General features: G+C 43.1%; 1 protein-coding gene across 2 annotated transcripts in view; it reads left to right on the plus strand.

Moving 5' to 3' along the window:
- Positions 1 to 23052, plus strand: part of LOC126334954 (beta-1,4-N-acetylgalactosaminyltransferase bre-4-like) — a 451786-nt gene that overhangs the window by 368496 nt on the left and 60238 nt on the right. The window lies entirely within an intron of this gene.

Consider the following 23052-nt stretch of genomic DNA (forward strand, 5'->3'; position numbering starts at 1 on the left):
ATCCCCATAAATGTAAGAGTACAAAATAAATGATCAGTCTTTGGAAGCGGTAACATCAGTCAAATATCTGGGTGTGACTATTCGAAATTATCTCTAATGGAATCATCAGATTACACAAGTAACACTTAAGACGAACTCTAGATTGCGGTTTGTTGGTAGAATCCTGAAGCGATGCAGTCCTTCAACAAAGGAAATAGCTTACAATACCTTAGTACGTCCAGTCTTAGATTATATTTCGTCTGTATGGGACCCTTACCACTTCGGTCTGATTCAAGAAATTGAGAAGGTCCAAAGAAGAGCGGTAAGATTCGTGACTGGTACATTTAGCAGTCGCGAGAGCGTTACAAATCTCATAGAAAGTTTGAAGTGGGACACACTTGCAGATAGACGACGCGCTAAACGGAAGGGGCTGCTCACTAAATTCCGAAATCCAATCTTGACTGAGGATGTAGAGCATATTATTACCACCAACTTTCAAATCACGTAATTACCATCATTCAAAGATGAGAGAAATAGGAGCTCGTACTGAGGCGTTCAGACAGTCGTTTTTTCCTCGTGCGAGCCGCGAGTGGAACAGAGGGGAGGAAATATGACTTTGGCGCGAATTGTGCCCTCCGCCACACACCACTTGGTGGCTAGCGGAGTATATATGTAGATGTAGACTGTTCACGTGCTACCGTCGTGAGCACTAGCGACAAGAGGTAGTAGGACAGTGAAACTACGACTACGCGCTAAATTGTTGGACGTCCACGACTCTTAACAGAACGTGGGGTTCGAACTGTTCTGCAAAGTACGATAGACGATCTGTGCCGTTTCTGCCGAAAGAGACAATGCTGGCGCAAGCACAAGTATGTTGTAGCACACAGTTCATTGTACATTGTTGAACGTGGAGCTCCGCAGCAGACCACCCCTCGTGTTCACGTCTTGACCCAACGACATCGTCAATTTCGATTGCGCTGGGCACGGTCGGTCAATGGAAACGTGTCGGCCCTTCGGGTGAATCATACTTTTGCTACGCTATGTCGCTGGTCATCTCCACAAACCCCGTCATCGAGGTGAACGGCAGCTCGGAACGTCCAGCGCGCCACGGACGCAGTCTGATGGAAAAATTATACTTAGGGAGACATTCTCCTGCCCCTGCGTGGGACCAGTGGAAGTAAAAAAAAATTAAATTGTTCCTAGCACTATGGGACTTAAGATCTGAGGTCATCAGTCCCCTAGAACTTAGAACTACTTAAACCTAACTAACCTAAGCACATCACACACATCCATGCCCGAGGCAGGACTCGAACCTGCGATCGTAGCGGTTACAGACTGAAGTACCTAGAACCGCTCGGCCACACCGGCCGGCCCTGTGGTAGTAATTGAAGACCCGCTAACAGCTGCGAACCACCTGCATCCCTTCATGCACGATGGCTACCGCGACGGCGATGTCATCTTTCAGCAGACTAATTGTCCGTGCCTTGGAGTCAGAACTATGCTACAGTGGTTTTAGGAACATTATAGTGAATTCGTGTTCATGGCTCGGCAGCCAAATTCTCCTGATGTAAATCCTACGGAACCCATCTGGGTCGCTATCAGGTGCAATAACTATGTATGCAAATCAGCGGTCCGTTATTTACGCGAATTACATGATCTGTGCGTAGACACGTAATACCACATACCTCCCCAAAGCTACCAACAAACCGTCGGATACCTGATAGGCAGAATCAGTTACGTATTTCGTTTCAAAGACGGACCAACATACTATTGAGCAGTTGGTCATATTTTTTTCGCTCGTCAGTATATATCCATCTCAACCTGCTTGCTGTACTCATACCGTGGCCTCCTGCAGTTTTACATCCCGCACTCCCCTTATTTCTATACTTCTTTGTCGCGCAGTATTTTCATTTTTATTTTATTTATGTACTTATTTTCATGACATCTTCGTATGACTGTAGAATCATGCGCATGATCGTTACCAATTACTTTTGTGTGAAGTTGTAAATTGCTGTGACTTTGGAGACGCGTTTAACTCAGACATGGATTATATTATCACTGACAATACCTTACGGAGCGTTACTGTATAGGATCCATAATGAGACAATAACAAATAATCGCCGGAATATAAGTGAAAATTAGTATTAGACTGAAAATTACAAAGAAATGCAAGATGTCGTCTTAAAAAAACTCTTAAATATGCTCGGAATAACAGAAAACACGAGTGTGAGGAAAGCTAGTGTCGAAAGGGATTCAAAAAGCCTGAAAAGTCCTGTGCCGAGCAAATGCATGCGGCAGCTTCGAATATGAAATGCAAAACACTGTGGAGTCCGATTACGGAGCTGGCACATCAGGGCTACATCGGCCAATGAATCCAAACTTCTGGCTTATCTGTTTCATAAACATTGCACTACTGTAAAATTGTTAAAGAAATTGATAGTTAAAGTGTTTAGTATCATTATTTAATTTATTATTCCCATCTCGAAGTTTTCACGAAAAATATACGACGCAGAATTTCTTTTTCCTCCTCATTTGGCGTCAAGTTTCTTTCTGGTTTGGTGCAGCACGTTACGACGGGATCCTGCACGGTGCACGTTAAGACCGCCTGAACCGCCGTTTCACTGATCACAACTAACCCTTTATTCACACAAAGTAGTGGGTGCTATCGTGTCAGGGGATCTCAAATTCATACCATGTGTCGAGATTTTAAAACAGCTTCTGACACCCTTCTGACAAGTGACTTATCAAATTGTGTAGTTCTATTAGTTACACTTTTAGTTGACTATTATTCCTGGTTTGCCACTTAACGAATAAAAGAACTGATGACCTTGTCACTCCAAACCAAATTGCGTGGTTGTTTATTCGCATCAGATCTGCAGCTAGGTTAGTGATTTCCATTTTGGAAGGTCACTGTTCGTTGTAATTGATCGCAAGTTACCTAGTGGAAATCGAAGTTATAACTTGGGCTTCCCAGGGAAGATTTATATGCCCTATCATTGTTATCACGCTTATTATCGTTTTTATTCTCTCTCAATTATCTGATGATCTTTAGCACGATGTGCCGTGTCCTATCCTGCAGTGGTTCCTTCTGTACTAATTCCCTGGATCATTTCATTTCTTGACCTTTCCCATCTTTATGACACGAACACTATTTCGCAAGAATTTCGTGTCACTGGTTTGTATTCTGTTTCTCTATCTTCCTTTCATTACCCAGGTGTCAGAGGCATATGTGAGGATTGGAACGTAGTATACCCGATGCGTAAACCTTTTTCTGTTTTAAGGGACATCCTGCTCCATATCAAGCCTCCAACACTCATCCAGAGAACTTCTGCTTGTCTGCCCCGCTCGTTTATTTTCCGTCGTTTCGCCTATTCTCCTTCATTAAGCTTCGCAAGTAGAGGAAAAAAGGTAGGGCGAGGTTATCAAGGAACCCCGAATCACCGACACAGGACCACTATATATATATACCAGATTTACGTAGAAATTAGTCAGTGGAATAGAAGTCGTCCAGGAGAAATGATTTTAAGTTAATTCCAAACTTTCTTCATTAGGCAAATAATCAAATATATTTGTTGCTGCATAGTTACTTCCTTTCTGAGCCACTGATAGATTTAATAACGGTAATAAAGATAAATTTTCTTTCCAGTGTTGCAGAAGTGGATATGTTACATTGTAATGGATTATTTATTACGAATTTCACTAGCGAATGTATTGTGACGACACAGTTCAAATGAGTAACTCCTCTAAGAGGAACCTACACGACGTTCTTGGGTGATCTCGATATATTATACTTTCTGCTCGCTGTTGTGCAGTCAATACTTTCTTTATAAGTTGTGAGTAACCCCAGAAAATTATTGTATAAGGCATTGTTGAGTGAAAATACACCAAATATATTAAGAGGTTAATTCGTTTGTTTCAGAGATAGGCAATTATACGAAAATCGAAAGTAGCTGAAATTGTGTGAAAAACTGTCTCCCAGTTAAAGTGGAAGACAATGTGTTTTAAATGCAATTTTCTTAAGGCAGTTTCCTGCGAGTAAAGCCTTCATGCTGTAAAATTTCGAAGGTGACAGGAGGTATGTTTTGTAAACGCAAATTCTCATAAAAACATCGGTCTGTCTGAATTACCTGTGATTTTGTATTACCCGTGCAGTTTCGGTCCTCAGTCCCTTGGATATCAGTTTGCTGTATAATTAGAACGAATTATTCGAGATGAAAGTGGTCTCTAATTGTTGTTCCCGTTACATAATTACCTCTAATAATGGAAAACCTGTGTGGCTACTTTAGCTGCGGAACGTTAAAAAGATGGATTAATTGGCGCTACAGTGAAGTATGCTAGCTCAGATCCATTGAAAACGCTGCCTTGCTGCACGTCAGCGTTTAATCGTAATAAAAGTTGAGGCGATAAACATATATTTACGGGTGGACACAAAATGAAGGCTGGCCCGGCTAGTGACTTCATCGCGAACGTGGTGACTTAACGTACCAGACAGCGGCTGGTGGTAGTGAATGTAAGGAGGAAGGCAACGCCAGAAACAGCGAAAAGGGAGGTAAGTGACATTGATGAAACGTCGATTTCTCGTGCCTGACAGCAATTAGTCGCGTGGCGTACTCCTTACACTGTTAGACGCCATCAATTTGAGCTACTTCCGCGAATCGATTATGTGGCACGTCTGAAGTGGCAACTAAGCCAATGTAATGCTGTCCTCTGGATTGATTACTCGTCTGCGCTGAGCGTTGTCTCAGCCAGAACGTACAAATTCTAAGTAACGACAGATATCGCAAAACAGAACTTTTTTCTCACAGAAACACGTCTTCAGGCGTATCATTTTGTGGTCGAATCTACTGTATAGATCATATGAGGGAAAGACAGAGTTATTACAAGTGATTGAAGCGATCTCACACCTCTACAATAACTTTATTATTTGAGATATTTTCACAATGCTTTGCACACACATACAAAAACTAAGTTTTTTCAGGCATTCACAAATATTCGGTATGTGCCCTTTAGTGATTCGGCAGACATCAAGCCGATAATCAAGTTCCTCCCACACTCGACGCAGCATGTCCCCATCAATGAGTTCGAAAGCATCGTTGATGCGAGCTCGCAGTTCTGGCACGTTTCTTGGTAGAGGAGGTTTAAACACTGAATCTTTCACATAACCCCACAGAAAGAAATCACATGGGGTTAAGTCGGGAGAGTGTGGAGGCCATGACATGAATTGCTGATCATGATCTCCACCACGACCGACCCATCGGTTTTCCCATCTGCTGTTTAAGAAATGCCGAACATCATGATGGAAGTGCGGTGGAGCACCATCCTGTTGAAAGATGAAGTCGGCGCTGTCGGTCTCAGTTGTGGCATGAGCCAATTTTCCAGCATGTCCAGATACACGTGTCCTGTAACTTTTTTTTCGCAGAAGAAAAAGGGACCTTACTTTAAACCGTGAGATTTCACAAAACACTTTAACTGTTGGTGAATTGCGAATTTGCTGCACGAATGCGTGAGGATTCTCTACCGCCCAGATTCGCACATTGTGTCTGTTCACTTCACCATTAAGAAAAAATGTTGCTTTATCACTGAAAACAAGTTTCGCACTGAACGCATCCTCTTCCATGAGCTGTTGCAACCGCACCGAAAATTCAAAGCGTTTGACTTTGTCATCGGGTGTGAGGACTTGTAGCAATTGTAAACGGTAAGGCTTCTGCTTTAGCCTTTTCCGTAAGATTTTCCAAACCGTCGGATGTGGTACGTTTAGCTCCCTGCTTGCTTTATTCGTCGACTTCCGCGGGCTGCGCGTGAAACTTGCCCGCTCGCGTTCAACCGTTTCTTCGCTCACTGCAGGCCGACCCGTTGATTTCCCCTTACAGAGGCATCCAGAAGCTTTAAACTGCGCATACCGAATGGAGTTAGCAGTTGGTGGATCTTTGTTGAACTTCGTCCTGAAGTGTCGTTGCACTGTTATGACTGATGTGAGTGCATTTCAAGCACGACATACGTTTCTCGGCTCCTGTCGCTATTTTGTCTCAGTGCGCTCTCGAGCGCTCTGGCGGCAGAAACCTGAAGTGCGGCTTCAGCCAAACAAAACTGTTTTTCTACGTATCTGTAGTGTGTCGTGACCATATGTCAATGAATGGAGCTACAGTGAATTTATGAAATCACTTCAATCATTTGTAATAGCCCTGTATATGACAATCTTCTTCTTCCTTTTTTCCCAGCCTGTCTCCTGTGGCAACCACTTCTTCTCAGAGTAGCACTTACTCCTAAAGTTGCCGAATATTTGTTACATATACATCAGCCTCTGCTTCCCCTACAGTCCTGGCTATCTACAGCGTCCTATATTACGGTGGAAGCTAGTCACTCGTGTGTTAAGACATCTCCTATCATACTCTTTCTCCTGTTTTTTTCCCCTTTATTTCCTTCCCGGGCGATTCTATGGAGAACATCATTCCTTACCACTCCGTTTAATCGTCAACATTGCTCTCTAACATCACATCCCAAATGCTACTTTTCCGGTTCTCCCCCCAATTCGGCAGCTTGTGGCCTCGAGCTAGCGTTCTCGCTTCCCGAGCACGGGGTCCCGGGTTCGATTCCCGGCTGGGTCAGGGATTTTCACCTGCCTCGAGATGACTGGGTGTTTTCTTCTTCTTCATCATCTTCTTCTTCATCATCTTCTTCTTCCTCCTTCTGCATATTTATTTCTAGACATACCCACTGTGACGACGAACACATTTGTCACAGCGAGAGACAATTTTGTTGATACCGTCACTGTGGAATATTAGACTTCGTTGATAGCGCCGTAACTTCACCTTTGTTTGCACCACTTCATCACTATCAAATTAAAGTCCTCGAAGGTGTTCTTTAACTTTTTGAAACAGATGAAAATTGGATGGGACCAAGTCGAGACTGTATGGAGGATGATCGATGACAGTGTACCCAAGGGCGTCGGTTTGTTGCAGATGTCCCAGCGCACCGCTCACTATACATAAATTTAATATTTCTATTGATTCCAGCTGGAGGCAGTTTTCTGCGGTTAGAAACTCGATTATATTACGCTGTTTTTCTCACACACAGACATACTTAAATTACACACTGCGGCACTATGTGGTCCAAACTATCCGCACACCCCCAAAAACATACGCTTTTGATATAAGGTGCATTGTGCTGCCACCTACTGGCAGGTACTCCATATCAGCGTCCTCAGTAGTCACTAGACGTTGTGAGCGAGCAGAATGGGGCGCCCCGCGGAACTCGCGGACTTTTAACGTTCTCAGGCGATTGGGTGTACCTGTCAAACGTCTGTATGCGCCATGTCCACACTACTAAAAATCCCTAGGACCACTGTTTCCGATGTGATAGTGAAGTGGAAACGTGAAGGGACACGTGCAGCACAAAAGCGTAGAGGCCGACCTCGTCTGTTGACTGACAGGGATCGCAGACAGTTCAAGAGGGTCGTAATGTGTAATACGCAGACATCTATTCAGACCATCACACATGAATTCCAAACTGCATCAGGATCCACTGCAAGTACTATGACAGTTTGGTGGGAAAACTTGGATTTCATGGTCAAGTGGTCTTCATGGAGGGGGCTTGCACCCATTGTTTTTGCGTGGCACTATCACAGCACTGGCCTACATTGGTGATTTAAGCACCTTCTTGCTTCCCACTGTTGAAGAGCAAGTCAGGGATGGGCATTGCATCTTTCAACACGATCGAGCACCTGTTTATAATGCACTGCCTATGGCGGAGTGGTTACACAATAACGTCTCTGAAATGGACCGACCTACACAGTCCTGGCCTCAATCCCATAGAACACCTTTGGAATGTTTTGGAACGCCGACTTCGTGCCAGGCGTCGCCGACCGACATCGGTACCTCTGCTCAGTGCAGCACTTCGTGAAGAATTGGCTGCCAGTCCCCAAGAAACCTGCCAGCACATGATTGAACGTTTGCCTGCGAGAATGGAAGCTGTCATCAAGGCTAAGGGTGGGCCAACACCGTATTGAATTCCGGCATTACCGATGGAGGACGCCACAAACTTGTAAGTCATTTTCAACCTGGTGTCCGGACACTTTTGCTCACATAGTGTATGTTAGACGATACATTTGGGAGCCCTCTAGCGGCACAGTGTTGCAATTTGTGTCAGCGAAGCGAGAAATCGACAGAGTAATATGCATGATATTTAAAACTTAAATTGATATTGAGACCAGAATAAATAATCCGAAGGCGTTACTTTTCAGCTCCCCCTTGTACTGTTCATTTAGTTCAACTTTTTGTGTTCTTCCTTACATTGACTTAGGATAGCAATGAAATCAGCAAGCCTTATCAACAATCCATCACTCTGAATTGTGATTTCATTCCTGAACGATTTTTCCCCCATTTCCGTCAATACTTCTCCGATGCACAATAGGAGCGAAAGTCAACTTCGTTCCTTTACGCATTTTTTAATCTGAGCACTTACGTTTGGTCTTCCATTATTATTACCTCTTATCTCTGTAACGGCACTGCCTGACTAAAAGTCACTCACTCGCAAGACATGGTCGGATGTCAGTGTGACAACGTTCGTGTACTCACCATTGGCAGGTATGTAAGTGATTAGAGGTAAAATTTTCTGTAATAGCTAGAACGCCCACCAGAATGCATTAGCTTTGTTTTTGATTAGCGTTGCTCTCAGGCCTGGTAGGGTGTAAAAGGGACGTGAGCAGCGTCATATGTTAAGAGATCACTGTAAAGGACAGACATACTGCGTACTCGCGAGACAGCTTCCATAGCATCTGCTGAGTTTGAAAGAAATGTCACTGTAGATAGAAGGTTTCCGTTTGGCTGGCTGCTTCAATTGCGCAGTATACGGATTTGTGGTTCGTTCGGATGTGATACTGGCGCGATGTTGGGCTGCATGGGAATCTGAAGGCAGCCATTCTCGCGATCAACGTTCTGATCAGTCACGCCTGACCACCGCAAGGTAGCATAGCCGTATTGCGCCCCGAGGACAACGTAACCACCTTCACATCTGCATTTGCCATCCGAGGACAATTAACGGAATCTCTGGAACATTGTGTGTTGTCCCGCACCGTTGATCGGAGACTACCTGCAGCCGGACTAAGTAATTATCATCTGATGCATAGGCCACCGTTTCGACTACACAACTGAGATATGGAAGTCTGGAGTGGTGGCGTGACCGGAAAGCATGGACAGCTGATGAATAGCGTCGCATTGTACTCAGCAATGTATCTTAGTTCTGTTCTACCCCGGATGGCAATCGGCGGAGAGTATGCAGCGAGCTGGGGAAAGGTACAATTTTTCCAGTGTTTTGGAGAAAAACAGCGGTGTTACTCTTGGCATGGTCATGAGTGGTAGTGATTGACAGAGCTGTGACGGCACTACGGGTCGTGATTGACTTCCTGTGCCCTCATGTATTCTCTCGTGCGTCAGTATAGTGAGTTATTTTTCGACAAGACAGTGTCTGTCCACACGTGGCACGTGTGTTTATGAACTGTTTTCGCGATGTTGCAGCGCTCCCGTCATCAGCAAGTTCACCAGATTTATCCCGAATAGAATATACGTGTCACTATCTCGGACGTCAGTTTCGTCTCTTGCCAGTGTCCTCGATACCAAGGACCAGATACAACAATTGGGGATCAGGTGGCCACAGGAGTAGATACAGCGGCCTTGCGGCGCCCTTCGCAGCGGTGACCGTGCATGCATTCAGGCCAGAGGAAGTGCTACATAATACAAATTGTGCAGTTATATATCCACGTTCTTTGTACATTTGACTCTATTTTGCAATCACTGCAATAACGTCATATAGCCTCCCAACCCGTTAAGTTCCAGCTTCTGCGTGCTTCACTTTTTTCCCCCCAAGCAGTGCTATCGCCAACTATAGAGCAGCCACTGTCAGTGTACGTTGACGCTAACAGAGGTTATCAATGTAGGCGCACAGAGGTGTAATGGGAAGTCGACACAGCGAATTCAAGGGTCACTAATGCAAAAAGATTTCCCGCGATTGGAGTGTTATAATCGGGCTAACTTCCCAATTTTTTGATGAATTGTAACGACCAGATTTATAGTGTTTCTACAGTTAAAAACGTACGATCGGAGAATATGCTGCGACAGACTGGCAATATTTCCTGCCGCCTATCAAAAATACTACATAAGTAGCTATTCTTACTACTATAATTGCACTGAAAACACATTTTAAAAATCGGCAGTTACCTTGGTATGCGACACTTGTTACCTAAGACAACTGAAACATACAGGCAAATGGTTTGGACATTTTGAATCACTATCTCACACAGTCTCTAGATACACTCCTTCACCCATTTATATTTCAGTAGAACTAATATTGTTACATGGAGTACAAATGAAGAAGGTATTAGCTAAGAAAATAGTAAGGTTGAGTCACATGACCCATCTATATGGTTACTCTGCAAATCACATTTAAGTGCCTGGCAGAGGGTTCATCGAACCACCTTCACAATTCTCTATTATTCCAATCGCGTATAGAGCGCGGAAAAAAGGAACACCTATATCTTTCCTTATGAGCTCTGATTCCCTTATTTTATCGTGGTGATCGTTTCTCCCTTTGTAGGTTGGTGTCAACAAAATATTTTTGCATTCGTAGGAAAAAGTTGGAGATTGGAATTTCGTCAGGAGATTCCGTCGCGACGAAAAACTCCTTTCTTTTAATGATGTCCAGCCCAAATCCTATATCATTTCTGTGACACTGTCTCCCATATTTCGTGATAATACAAAACATGCTGCCCTTCTTTGAACTTTTTCGATGTACTCCGTCCGTCCTATCTGTTAAGTATCCCACTCCTCGCAGCAGTACTCTAAAACAGGACGGACAAGCGTAGTGTAGACAGTCTCCTTAATAAGTCTGTGACATTTTCTAACTGTCCTGCCAATAAAACGCAGTCTTTGGTAAGTCTTCCCCACAACATTTTGTGTATGTTCCTTCCAATTTAAGTTGTACGTAATTGTAATACCTAGGTATTTAGTTGAATTTACGGCTTTTAGATTAGACTGATTTTTCGTGTAACCCAAGTTTAACGTATTCCTTTTAGCACTTATGCGGATGACTTCACACTTTTCGTTATTTTGTGTCAACTGCCAATTTTCGCACCATTCAGATATCTTTTCCATATCGTTTTGCAATTTGTTTTGATCGTCTGATGACGTTATTAGTCAATAAATGACAGTGTCGTCTGCAAACAACCTAAGACGGCTGCTCAGATTGTCTCCCATTTCGTTTATATAGACAAGGAACAGCGAAGGGCCTATAACTCTACCATGAGGAACGCCAGAAATCTCTTCTGTTTTACTCGATGACTTTCCGTCAATTAACTGTGACCTCTCTGACAGGAAATCACAAATCCAGTCGCATAACTGAGACGATATTCCATAAGCACGCAATTTCACTACAAGCCGATTGTGTGGTACAGTGTCAAATGCCTTCCGGAAATCCAGAAATACGGAATCGATATGAAATTGCTTGTCAATAGCACTCAACACTTAATGTGAATAAAGAGCTCGTTGTGTTTAACAAGAACGATGTTTTCTAAACCTATGTTGACTGTGTGTCACAGACGATGTAGTAATATCTAGCAAAGACGTAATAGGCACTTAAAATCCACGCACCCCGGAAATACTTCGTTGATGTAAGGAGCGCTTCTTTCGAATTTCTTGGCTGTAGACTTGCTTGTGCTGTACATTAGGCATCTCACGCTGAAGTGATGAACTGTAGTCCATGACTCGATCACTGAGGTGTCCTGGTGAAAAAGTTCCTTGTTCGTCACTGACTGAATCTAGGTTTTCGGGGATGATGTAGAGATATGAGTTGAGGAGATGAATTCTGATGGACATCTTGACACCCAGCTGTTTGTACGCACTGGTGAGCTTCTTCACGGCATTTACATAGCCAGCAGATGTATAATTTCGATTTGAATGCCAAACTATGCAATTCTGCGGTATCATTCAGTAAGTTCATCAACGGCACACGGGAGACTTTATTTCCTGGCTGCATTCTGTTTCAGATTCGCAAATTTTTCTTTGTGTGGTGCTGTTTGCTGTTTCTACTGTACCGTTGTTCTTGGTGTACCCCGTCTACAGTCCCACGAGAGTGATAACTTTTAAATCACCACAGATATATCTTTTATACGCCTGAAATAGTATTTTTTTTTTTCAAGAAGAAGCGACAAAGTATGTCTCATTCAGGTGAGTAGAATATCCAACCGATAATGATGCGTATTTGTTTCCATTGTGTAAATTACTACTTTCATACTTGTTTTAGATGAGTCGATAAACGCTACCCATGCTTCGATGATGTGCCCCACGCCGAGGCTTGGTGTGAGACTTTTGAATGTCCGTACAGTAGCAAACACTGCCACTCAGTGCAGAGAAATTAACAAATTCTTTGTATACGTGGCGAAAATGTAAACTTGTTCTAGCACTAACAAAAGATCAAGCTGAAGTCACGAAGGTCAGCATTGTTCATTAAGTGAATAACATCTCCAGGTTGGTAGCCAGGGTCAATACATTGCTGGAAGCTGAAAAAGAACTCTCTTCCTGCGTTTTTCCTCAACTGTTTATTTTGTATGTGCTATTCCTGTTGCACAAGCTGTGGGATCGAGATCAGTTGGTTTAGAAACTCAGCGAACGTCTGGATACTTTGCGGATGCACGAGTTCGTAGCAGGAAAATCTCGTGACATACGCTAGACAGAAAAGAGTCTGTGTAGTGGTTGCTTGCCTCGCGCCATGTTATAGGAACTCCGATTACCAAATGGTTATTCTGCGCCATCGTTATCCAACCGCGCAAGTTGCATGCACATTGCTGAAAATGTCGGTTTGCCTACCGCAGAAAATATTCTTCGAATACTTTTGTTTGCAAAAGACCTGTTTTAATTTTTTTATTCCCTTTTCCCCGCTCTCGTTTTGTACACGGTATATTCAAACAGACGAGAGTAACCACCAAATGGCAACATGTCGAAAGACATGAGAAATCTATGTTCCTCAGTTTATTTCTTTGTTTTGAGTAAGTTGATGCTCAGCGCAGACAAGTAATCAGTCTAATAATCAAATGGACAACATTACATTGACTCACATGCCACTTTAAGCGCGCTACAGAATCGATTAGCAGGAGTAGCTCAAAGATTGCATCGAACCGTATGCTACGCGATTGATTGCTGTCAGGCACTCGCAATCGTAGTTATGAAAGATATAGATCGCCGCCTTCCTCGCTACTGCTGATGCCTTCACCTCAACACGACCAACATGGCATGTGGCTGGTCTCTTGCTTGCATAACAGGTCAGACGACTGAGTCACAGGTACTCTGCACAAGAATAGCCTCGTGTCTAGCTGATACCCGGCTTGATAAGTTGACTCACCCGCGCGTCCCATTTTCTGAGTAATTGGGATAGATACGATTGATTGCGCATTAAATTCTTTTAGTTTTGGACAAAATACTGTTAATTAAGTTCGATTAAACTTGGCCAGAAATTGCAGTGGAACTTTCACGAGTCAATGTTTTGGTCGTCTGTTTTGATCTGGCACGCCAAGACTTTCTGTCGTGTAACAAAGTCTTCATCTCGGAGTGGCGCTTAAATAAAACATCCTCCACCCGTGTTTGCTGGGTATATTCCAGTCTGTCTTGTCTCCCAATTTTTATCCTGTACGTCTCTCTCTACAACCATGAAAGTTGTTCCCTGATGCCTTAACATAATATCGATCATCCTGTTTCATCTTGTGGTCATTTTTTCCGAATATTCCTTTCCTCGCCGATTCGCTGCAGAATCTCCTCATTTCTTATCTTGCCAGTCCTCTTTAACTTTCAACATATTTCTGTGACTGCACATCTTAAAAACTTCGATTCTGTTCTATTTTTATTTTTTCCCTCGTCCATGATTCAGAGATGAGCTTCAGACGTACAGTACTTTCGCCGAAATTTCTTCTTCAAATGAGGGCCTCAGTCTGATTCCAGCAGACTTATTTTAGGTAGGGATGCTCTTTGACTGCGCTGGTCTGCTTCGTATATTATTCTTGCTTTATCTTGCGTTAGTATGTTCACTGGGCTGCTGTATTCACTCACCGCGTCGACCACATTCTTCCCTATTTTAATAATCTTATCGCTAATCTCATTGGTACTACTACTTAATAATTCTATCTTTCTAGAGTTCCGGAACCTGCACAGAATATTGGAATAGAGATCAACGTAAACATCATTTCCGGCCTTCTTATTGCTCATGAAAAACCATACATTGCATGTTGTTCCACCATACAGCGAGACCTTCATAGGTGATGGTCCAGAATGCTGTACACACCGGTACCTCTAATATCCAGTAGCACGTCCGCTTGCATTGATGCATGCCTGTATATGTCGTGGCGTACTATCAACAAATTCATCAAGGCACTGTTGTCCAGATTGTCCCTCTCCTCAACAGCGATTCGGCGTGGATCCCTTTTGGTCGGTGGGTCACTTCGTTCATATACAGCCCTTTTCAATCTATACCAGGCATGGTCGATAGGGTTCATGTATGGAGAACATGCTAGCCACCTAGTCGAGCGATGTCGTTATCCTAAAGGATGCACATTCACAACATGTGCACGATGGGGGCGCGAATTGTTGTCCATGAGGACGAATTCTTCGCCAATATGCTGCCGCTATAGTTACACTATCGGTCGGATGTTGGCATTCACGTATCGTACAGCCGTTACGGCGCCTTCCATGACCACTAGCGGCATACTTCGGCCCCACGTAATGCCACCCCAAAAAAGCAGGGATCCTCCACCTCGCTGCACTCGCTGGAAAGTGTGTCTGAAGCGTTCAGCCTGACCGGTTTGCCTCCAAACACGACTCCGACGATTGCGTGGTTGAAGGCATATGCAACACTCATCGGTGAAGACAACGTGATGCCAATCCTGAGCGATCCATTCGGCATGTTGTTGGGTCCATCTGTACTGCACTACATACGTGTCGTGGTTGCAAGCTGGATCTCGCCTATGGACGTCGGGAGTGATGCTGCGAATCATGCAGCCTATTATGCACAGTTTGAGTCGTAACACGACGTCCTGTGGCTGCACGAAAAGCATTATACAAAATGGTGGCGTTGCTCTCAGGGTTCCTCCGAGCCATAATCCGTAGGTAGCTGTCATCCACTGCAGTAACAGCCCTTGGGCGGCCTGAGCGAGGCATGTCATAGATAGTTCCTGTCTCTGTATTTCATCCATGTCAGAACAACATCGCTTTGGTTCACTCAGAGACGCCTGGACGCTTCCCTTGTTGAGAGCCCTTCGTCGCAGAGTGTAACAATGCGGGCTCGATCGAACCGCGGTATTGACCGCCTAGGCATGGTTGAACTACAGACGACACGAGCCGTGTACCTCCTTCCTGGTGGAATGACTAGAACTGATCGGCTGTCTGACACCCTCCGTCTAATAGGCGCTGCTCAAGGATGGTTATTCACATCTTTCGGCGGTTTTAGTGACATCTCCGAACAGTCAAAGGGACTGTCTGTGCCTGAACATCCACAGTCAACGTCTGTCTTCAGATCATCTGGGAACCGGGCTGATGCAAAACTTTTTTTGATTTGTGTATATACAGGTTGAACAAGAGAGAAGACGTGCAACCCTAGATTACACTCGTTTTAATCGGAGAATTTCTCTTTTGCCATTGCTTTCTTACTGCTGCCTGTTAGGTGTTCAAATGTTTGTGTGTAACGCGTACATGACTCCTTAAAAATTGCGCGAAGGATTGTAGTCCGAATTTTCATAGGGAAACGGAGAGTGGGAAATGGAGGAATGAGGTATCAAATAGACCAGCGTGAGGTCAAGTTTTGAAAAGAAAAGGTTTTAATTGCTTGAAAATAATCAGTATAATATTTCTTAATTATTGATCAGAGAAAATTTTTGGCCAGTTTTTCATCGCCAAACGAAGTGTGGAAATTCGACAAATTGGGGTCTCAAATAGATCAGCATCATGCGTAGTTTCGAAAAAATAAATTCGGGCGATTAAGAAAAACTTAGCGATTTGAGGCAAAATTGAAATGTTCCACGAACAACTGCTGCTACCCATGTAAATGGGGTCTCGAAAGGTTGACGTTTTCCAGACATTGCTATTTTACGTACAGAAAGTTGCTTTGATGTGATATTTGGTTTGTAAAATGGATTCCTTCTATTCGAGTACTAAATTTAGGATCTTCCGGCAACTGATTTCTGAACCAAACTTGGAAGTAAAAAAAAGTTGTTTGAAGAAAAAAACGGTGGAACCTTTACTGAAATTATTCGTCAAGGAGTAAGAAATAAATTAGATTAACTCTTTACACCATCGGACATAGATGACAAAAGTGTCAGGCAACATAACGGCAGCCTGTGCAGCCTACAAAATCCACCAGACAAATGTCCTCTAGTGTTCTTTAAAATTCTAAGATTATAAGTTAAATGTTGAGTTATAAAATCTCAATCGTGAGCCCTTGCTGTTCATGATTTCGATTGTCTTTCAACGCGCGTCAAATGTTCCTTTTACCTGTTTTGTTTCATACATTTAGACATTTCACAAACTTTTAGACATTTTTAAAGTTTTCTCCGTTTAGATGTTGTACATTACCCGTCTTTCCCTATGATTTACATTTTTTTAGAATTTCAAACATTTTACATCATTTTACGCTGTACTACGCTATGTTGACAAATTTGAAGGAGGTGTCTTGATTTTTCCTAGAGCTTGACTCCAGTATCAAGCACAACTTTGGAACTACCTCCACTACTAGCTTTCCTAAAGTCAAACTGATGGAGGACGATAATTAGTGTTTGTACAAGGAAAACGGCTTTCTGTCGACGAAGTTGTGGCTAATGCCGAAAAATATAAACGTTGGTACTGAAAAATAACCACAAAAACCTTTGTTTGAGGCAAAGCTCTGTATATGTAGGTCACGTGAACATTGAGCGAGAAAGAAATGAAGTGATTACAAGCCTTTGAAAAGCAGATTAAATGGCCTAATGGAGTAAACAATAGAGCCTTACAGCAACGGCGCAACAAAAAGACCAATAAAAAACATAATCAAAGAGAGAAAAGTGGCTGGGCACACATTACACTGTGAAACTGCGTCTCTGAAGGTATGGTGGAAGCCAAGTACTACATTAAGTCATAAGTAGGAATAATATGTCATATCGCAAATGCTGTAGTATAGTTCAGCTCGCTACTGTGAAGAAGTGTCTGGCTATGGACAGGAATGGAAAACTGCAGCAAACAAATCTTAGATTTTTCCAGCAAAACAGCTTCACTCCTCCTACTTCAGAATCAATCAGACCTATTGAGGCAACTGCTTTTGACGCTAATAACTCTTGAAGCGCCGTGTCAATCATTGAGCTTACTGGCTTTGATTATAGTAAGAGATCAGACATTCTGTGTTTCTTTATCATCTAACAGCAACATCTCATTGTGCAACCGATGGTGTTTTTTTTTTCATCAAGAAAAGTAGTACTGCAGAAGCCAGTTCTCTGAAAGAAAGAAAAATAACGGTGTTGCGTCAGTTACGCAGTGTTTATTTTTTACTATGATAGTGTCTTACGTTGAGGTAAATGAATATACGTAGGCTCATAATGAGAAACCTAAACCATATAAAGAAATAAGCTTTTTGACAGTAGGCATTTCCGTAATTTATGCACATTCATTATTCGCCACGGAACTTTGTGCACAGCCGAATTCTTCGGATCTTTCACCGACAAGAGCCTAATAACTCGTTTACCGTGGCAAATGAAAATCTGACTTACTAGCTCCATTATGAGTTTCCCCGCCGAAATCCGTATACGGGATTTTCAGTGTGTCTGGTTCTTCGGCCGAAGTTTCTTTGATTTTTTCTGACTTTTGGCTAGCATGAGTGATTGACATTGTCGGAAGTTTCACTCTCCATTGTTATGTTTCAAATGTACTTACTTTGCCGTTTCGCCCGCGTCGTTTACTAACTCGGCTACCTTTCCACTGCGTCTAATTTCAAGTGTGTGTCATTCATGCATAAATTTAATGACCATCCATCACTCTTTCCGCGTCTTTATTGAAGGACCGTTACGAACATTATTATTTTTTTTTTTCGTGCCAATCTTCCTAATAATTTTAGTGAGCGTGGCATTTCTCCGAATTAGTTGTCATCTGCTCGCGTTAAAAAGGAGATCCAGGTTAAAACCTAGTCTGAAAAATTAAAAAAGAACAAAAATTATAGTTAACAACTACCTAAAATTGATAAAGTGCATCAACATTGTAGTCATTCCCTTCTGTAGTTTCCTAATTTGATCTTCTGTTTAGAGATCTTAACCTATGTGTCTTAAACGGTAGTATGTAGCTGTGTTCTTGTTACTTACTGATGGTCCACACCGTGAAAAGGTGTTGGTGTATTTCAGTCATCCTTTACTGCTAGATTTTCTAGAAATTTTAACTGTTTATGTGAGTGAACGAAGTGTGTCTTCTTTGTCAAACTTTTTTTTCTTCCAAAACTCTGTGCAATACACGGTAGGAGGAGACTGTTGATGAGTAAAATCTTGACAGTAGTTCCTCAGATTAGGCATTTCATACGGACAGAAAAACGGCATAGGGGACTTTGTTTTTAATTCAAATAAAAAGCACAGTACTGGTTGCAACTTGGTCTTTTGTTAACAACGCGTTTCCCCTCCGTGGGGCATCTTCAGGTTATCTTAAAACTTCCTTTACAAAATATTAAAAACATTTAAACGGCTCTGTGTTAGACTGAAGCACGTGTCAAATCATATGGACCTGCCAGATCTTGATAAAGTCGTACCAGCAGCCAGAATGGTGCAGTGGTAGGACCGCACTCAAGTAGTAGTGTGCACATAGGTAGTGTGCACAGTACTGCAACTCGAACTTCACGGCAGGAACATAAAGGAGACTCAAAGGTAGGAAAGGTAGGCGAGCAGCGGAATCCTATTAAGGCACTGCGGGTTCGTCTAATTCGACGCTTGCTTCAGTCTGTCACAGAGCTGTTTTATGGTTTTAAAGTGTTGGACAAGGAAAAGGTCGCGGCGGGTCCATCGGATTCGACGCATGCTTCAATCATGCAGTGTCATTTCATTGCTTTTAATATGTTGTAGCCGCGCGGTCACGGGCGCTGTACTCATGGACTGTGCGGCTGGTCCCGGCGGAGGTTAGAGTCCTCCCTCGGGCATGGGTGTGTGTGTTTTGCCATAGGATAATTTAGGTTAAGTAGTGTGTAGACTTAGGGACTGATGACCTTAGCAGTGAAGTCCCATAAGATTTCACACACTTTTGAATATGTTGTAAAAGGCAAGTTGAAGATAATTTGAAGTGCCCCATGTAGGCGGCAGGCGTTCTTAATAAAAGAACAAGTTGCAACCAAGACTGTTTTTAATTGAAATATTCTACCCACGTTCGCTGCACCAGGCCGCCTAATGGAGTTAAAAAAGAGAAATGACTCTGAGCACTATGGGACTTAACATCTATGGTCATCAGTCCCCTACAACTCAGAACTACTTAAGCCTAACTAACCTAAGGACTTCACACAACACCCAGTCATCACGAGGCAGAGAAAATCCCTAACCCCGCCGGGAATCGAACCCGGGAACCAGGGCGCGGGAAGCGAGAGCGCTACCGCACGACCACGAGCTGCGGACCCTAATGAAGTACAAGAAATTTTATGTAATATACATATTATAAATTATATGTAAATTATGGAAGAAAATAGATCGTAAACAACGTTACGACGAAATGTCAACTCGCTGAAATTCAGTCCTCCATACAGAATCCACCAGTAATCATGTGATCAGAAATAAAAGAAAACGAATACTGCCAACAGATACACAAAAAAGGCCCCAGTGAGAAAATGTCATTCCATCAAAAAATAAACCTGCTTTAACATTAATGAAAAATTAACTGCTCTTCTAGTCTACCACAGTTCGTGAAAGTAAGTCAAAGTAATGAGCACAATTCAGTTTTTAGTTTGGTTGGTGACCCATATTGCCAGTTTCACTCCCCTTCAAATGTGGTATAGCTGTTGGCTGTTCTTGGAAGGTAATGGCTTGCGACCAACGTGCGTGCCTTCCTGCATGAGTCACTTGAGATGCTATTGTTCAGCAGCTGGTGCGCAGGAAGCAGTATGGGTTTGCTACGGAGGGGCAAGGGGAACAGGAAAGAGGCCTTGCGCTGTGCGCCGTGTCGTTGCAAGTTAATAAGGAGCCACCGGAACAATCGGCAGAAAGGGCGGAACAATCAGCTTAATACGCCACCACGGTAAAACGTATAGCATTGGTGTAGAATACGTCAACATGAATGTCGAACTCTCTATTGTAGACTTGCGTTGCATCTTCGTCGTGTACGGTACCAATACCTCCCAAAAGGACGCGCTCAAAAATGCCATTTTTAGGGGGCCATAGCACTCATGATATTTATCAGAGAGATAAGATACCCAATATATCGTATAGCAGTTGGCACAGCGAACTTTTGTATACCTATCGGATAAAAGGGCATGCTGTGACTATCCTACAATACAGGGTCAAAATTTAAACATTACACATTTCCTCTAGCCCAGGCAAATTGAGCAAATCGGTTGGTTCTTTTGCATAAGGTGTGGTCTAGGGTAAGCCTTAGGTGGCTTAGAAAAGTATCATTTCTTCATGGGCGGTTCCTGAGAAAACCCAGAAAGACCATGATTTTTGGATACGAAAAGTACCAGTTGTGAGGATGGCCACTTCTATCATTTCCATTCATTGCGGATCGTCGAAATTTTAGGTATGCTTGTGAGATAATATTCTCGTGTATCTTTTCGATATCATTATCATTATCATTATCCATTATCCAGATTCAGAGGTGCGATGTTACCGTTCTTATTCACATATGTATGAGGCGTAAATGTAGATCTAACGGATGAAGTGAAAACATCGCAGGGACTCTAGGGTCATCGCAAAGGTCCTGAGATCAGCAAACTACGCTTTTAGTAAGCGTTTTTTCATCAGTAAAATTTTGACGCTCTTTTGTTTTTTTTTATAATCGACGCCTCATGCCTACAGAAAAAAGGCACAAAGTGCTACTGCAGCATCTGAGTTAGTTGACTGCCAAAAATTATGTAAAACTGGAACGTGTGCAAATTCAGTAAAATATTTGTAATAACGTTATCGACTGTCGTAGGATACAAATCCTAAGCAAGGCATTTTCGATGGACTGAGCTTGATGTGAAAAGTATCTAGAAAAAAATGTAAAACTAACGATTTTGTGTTAACCTTACATTATACGTACTTATTTGTTCTCAATGAGTGTTTGTGTCCGAACATATTCGAGTTTATTTCTTGCTTTTTTCTTTGGTTTTGCTGAAAGAGTGTACCTGAGGAGCAGTGATAGTGGAAGAGAGAGGTGACAATGCCAGTAGGAGAGAAAGAGAAGAGGGGCGCTTATAGGAGAGGTAAAGTGATATGGATGGAGTTAGAAGAAATTGAAGCAAAAGAGAGAGACGACGGTGGAAAAGAAAAAGATAATAGAGACCATATATAGGATAGGGAGGAGGGGTCTGGACCCTTCCAGACCGGTGAAATTTCACACTTAGATGCAGGAGAGGGCGCATTTTGGACCGAAATGTTAAACACCGGGGTACAGGGGAAAAGTAAGTTGGACCCACTCCTCCTCACCTATTCTTGAGCTCCGAGGTTTGGTGGGGACAGTGGCAAGGGGCAAGGAAGACAAAAGGAGACAGTGTAAGTGAAAGAAGAGAGAATGGCAGTGAGATATACTATACATCAATGGGAGGAAAAGGAGACAATGGGGAGGGATATAAGACAATCTCAGTGAGAGGGAGATTCCGAGTATGAAGGCTTAACTAGAGAGACTTACTTAAAGGAAAAGAGCGCGAATATGTTCGCATGCCAAAATTTTTGGTTGGGAGGGCGGAATGAAGACTGAGGCAGCAGGCTCCCCTCTTTTCTCTCAAACAGCCCGTTCTGGACAAATGGCCGGAAACCGAAAAGTAAAAATTTTCTCTTTCATTTCGTCGGTGAACAACGAGTGGTTCAAAAATGGTTCAAATGGCTCTGAGCACTATGGGACTTAACATCTGAGGTCATCAGTCCTCTAACTAACCTAAGGACATCACACACATTCATGCCCGAGGCAGGATTCGAACCTGCGACCGTAGCGATCGCCCGGCTCCAGACTGTAGCGCCTAGAACCACACGGCCACTCCGGTCGGCCTACAACGAATGGTTATGTTTGTACTTAGAGATAAAGTCGTTCGCTAACACAATAGATTTACGAGAGGAACTCGACTGTGTATCTATGTCGCATTCTGCCCGTGGAAAAAAGGAAAAGGAGTTTAGGAATTAAGGTCCTGTCGCATTTTTTAAACAGTCGCAGTCGATTAATGGTCAGTATGATTTCAAATTAGACAAATAATTAGACACGAAAGTAGAATGTGAGTCAAGAACAGAACCTTCGAAGGGATTTCAAAAGTAGTTTACACTTTAGTCGCACGCTGACCGTTGCAGAATAAGAGTGGCGCATTGTCAGCAGGAAGTACATGTTCTGGGTTCCTTCCAGACGCAGTTCCGCTGCAATACGGATAACGTGCATCGCAGTGTGCGTGGAAACTGATAATCTGTTCCAAAGTTGAAGTATGCGGGGCAGTAAAAGTCCTGTGGGCAAAACTTCTAAATTGCAATTCTGGCTCTGTGTGGTCCAGCCGTAGTGAAATGATGGCAGCAATTTGATCAAAGTCGCTTGGATGTGGGTGGTGCTGATTGGTGAGGAAGACCATCGACGTAGACCAGACACTTTGTGTAGCCACCCAAGGAAACTATTCCCAGCAGTTAAATATTTGCGGACAGTGAAGCTGTTCATACAGCAGTTTTCAAATCGTTCTGTGACCAATGAGTGGATTTCTATCTTGGAGGAACTGAACGAATTGTACAACGTTCAGACTGTTTACAGACAATTGGTGACTGGCACTGTTGGGGGTTGGTGACTGGCACTGTTGGGGGTTGGTGACTGGCACTGTTGGGGGTTGGTGACTGGCACTGTGTCTCTTTGAAGTGTAGCACAGTGTTCAGTAGTAGTTACATAACCTGCCATA

Source organism: Schistocerca gregaria, chromosome 2, assembly GCF_023897955.1.
Source record: "Schistocerca gregaria isolate iqSchGreg1 chromosome 2, iqSchGreg1.2, whole genome shotgun sequence".
NCBI classification, from domain to species: Eukaryota; Metazoa; Arthropoda; class Insecta; order Orthoptera; family Acrididae; genus Schistocerca; species Schistocerca gregaria.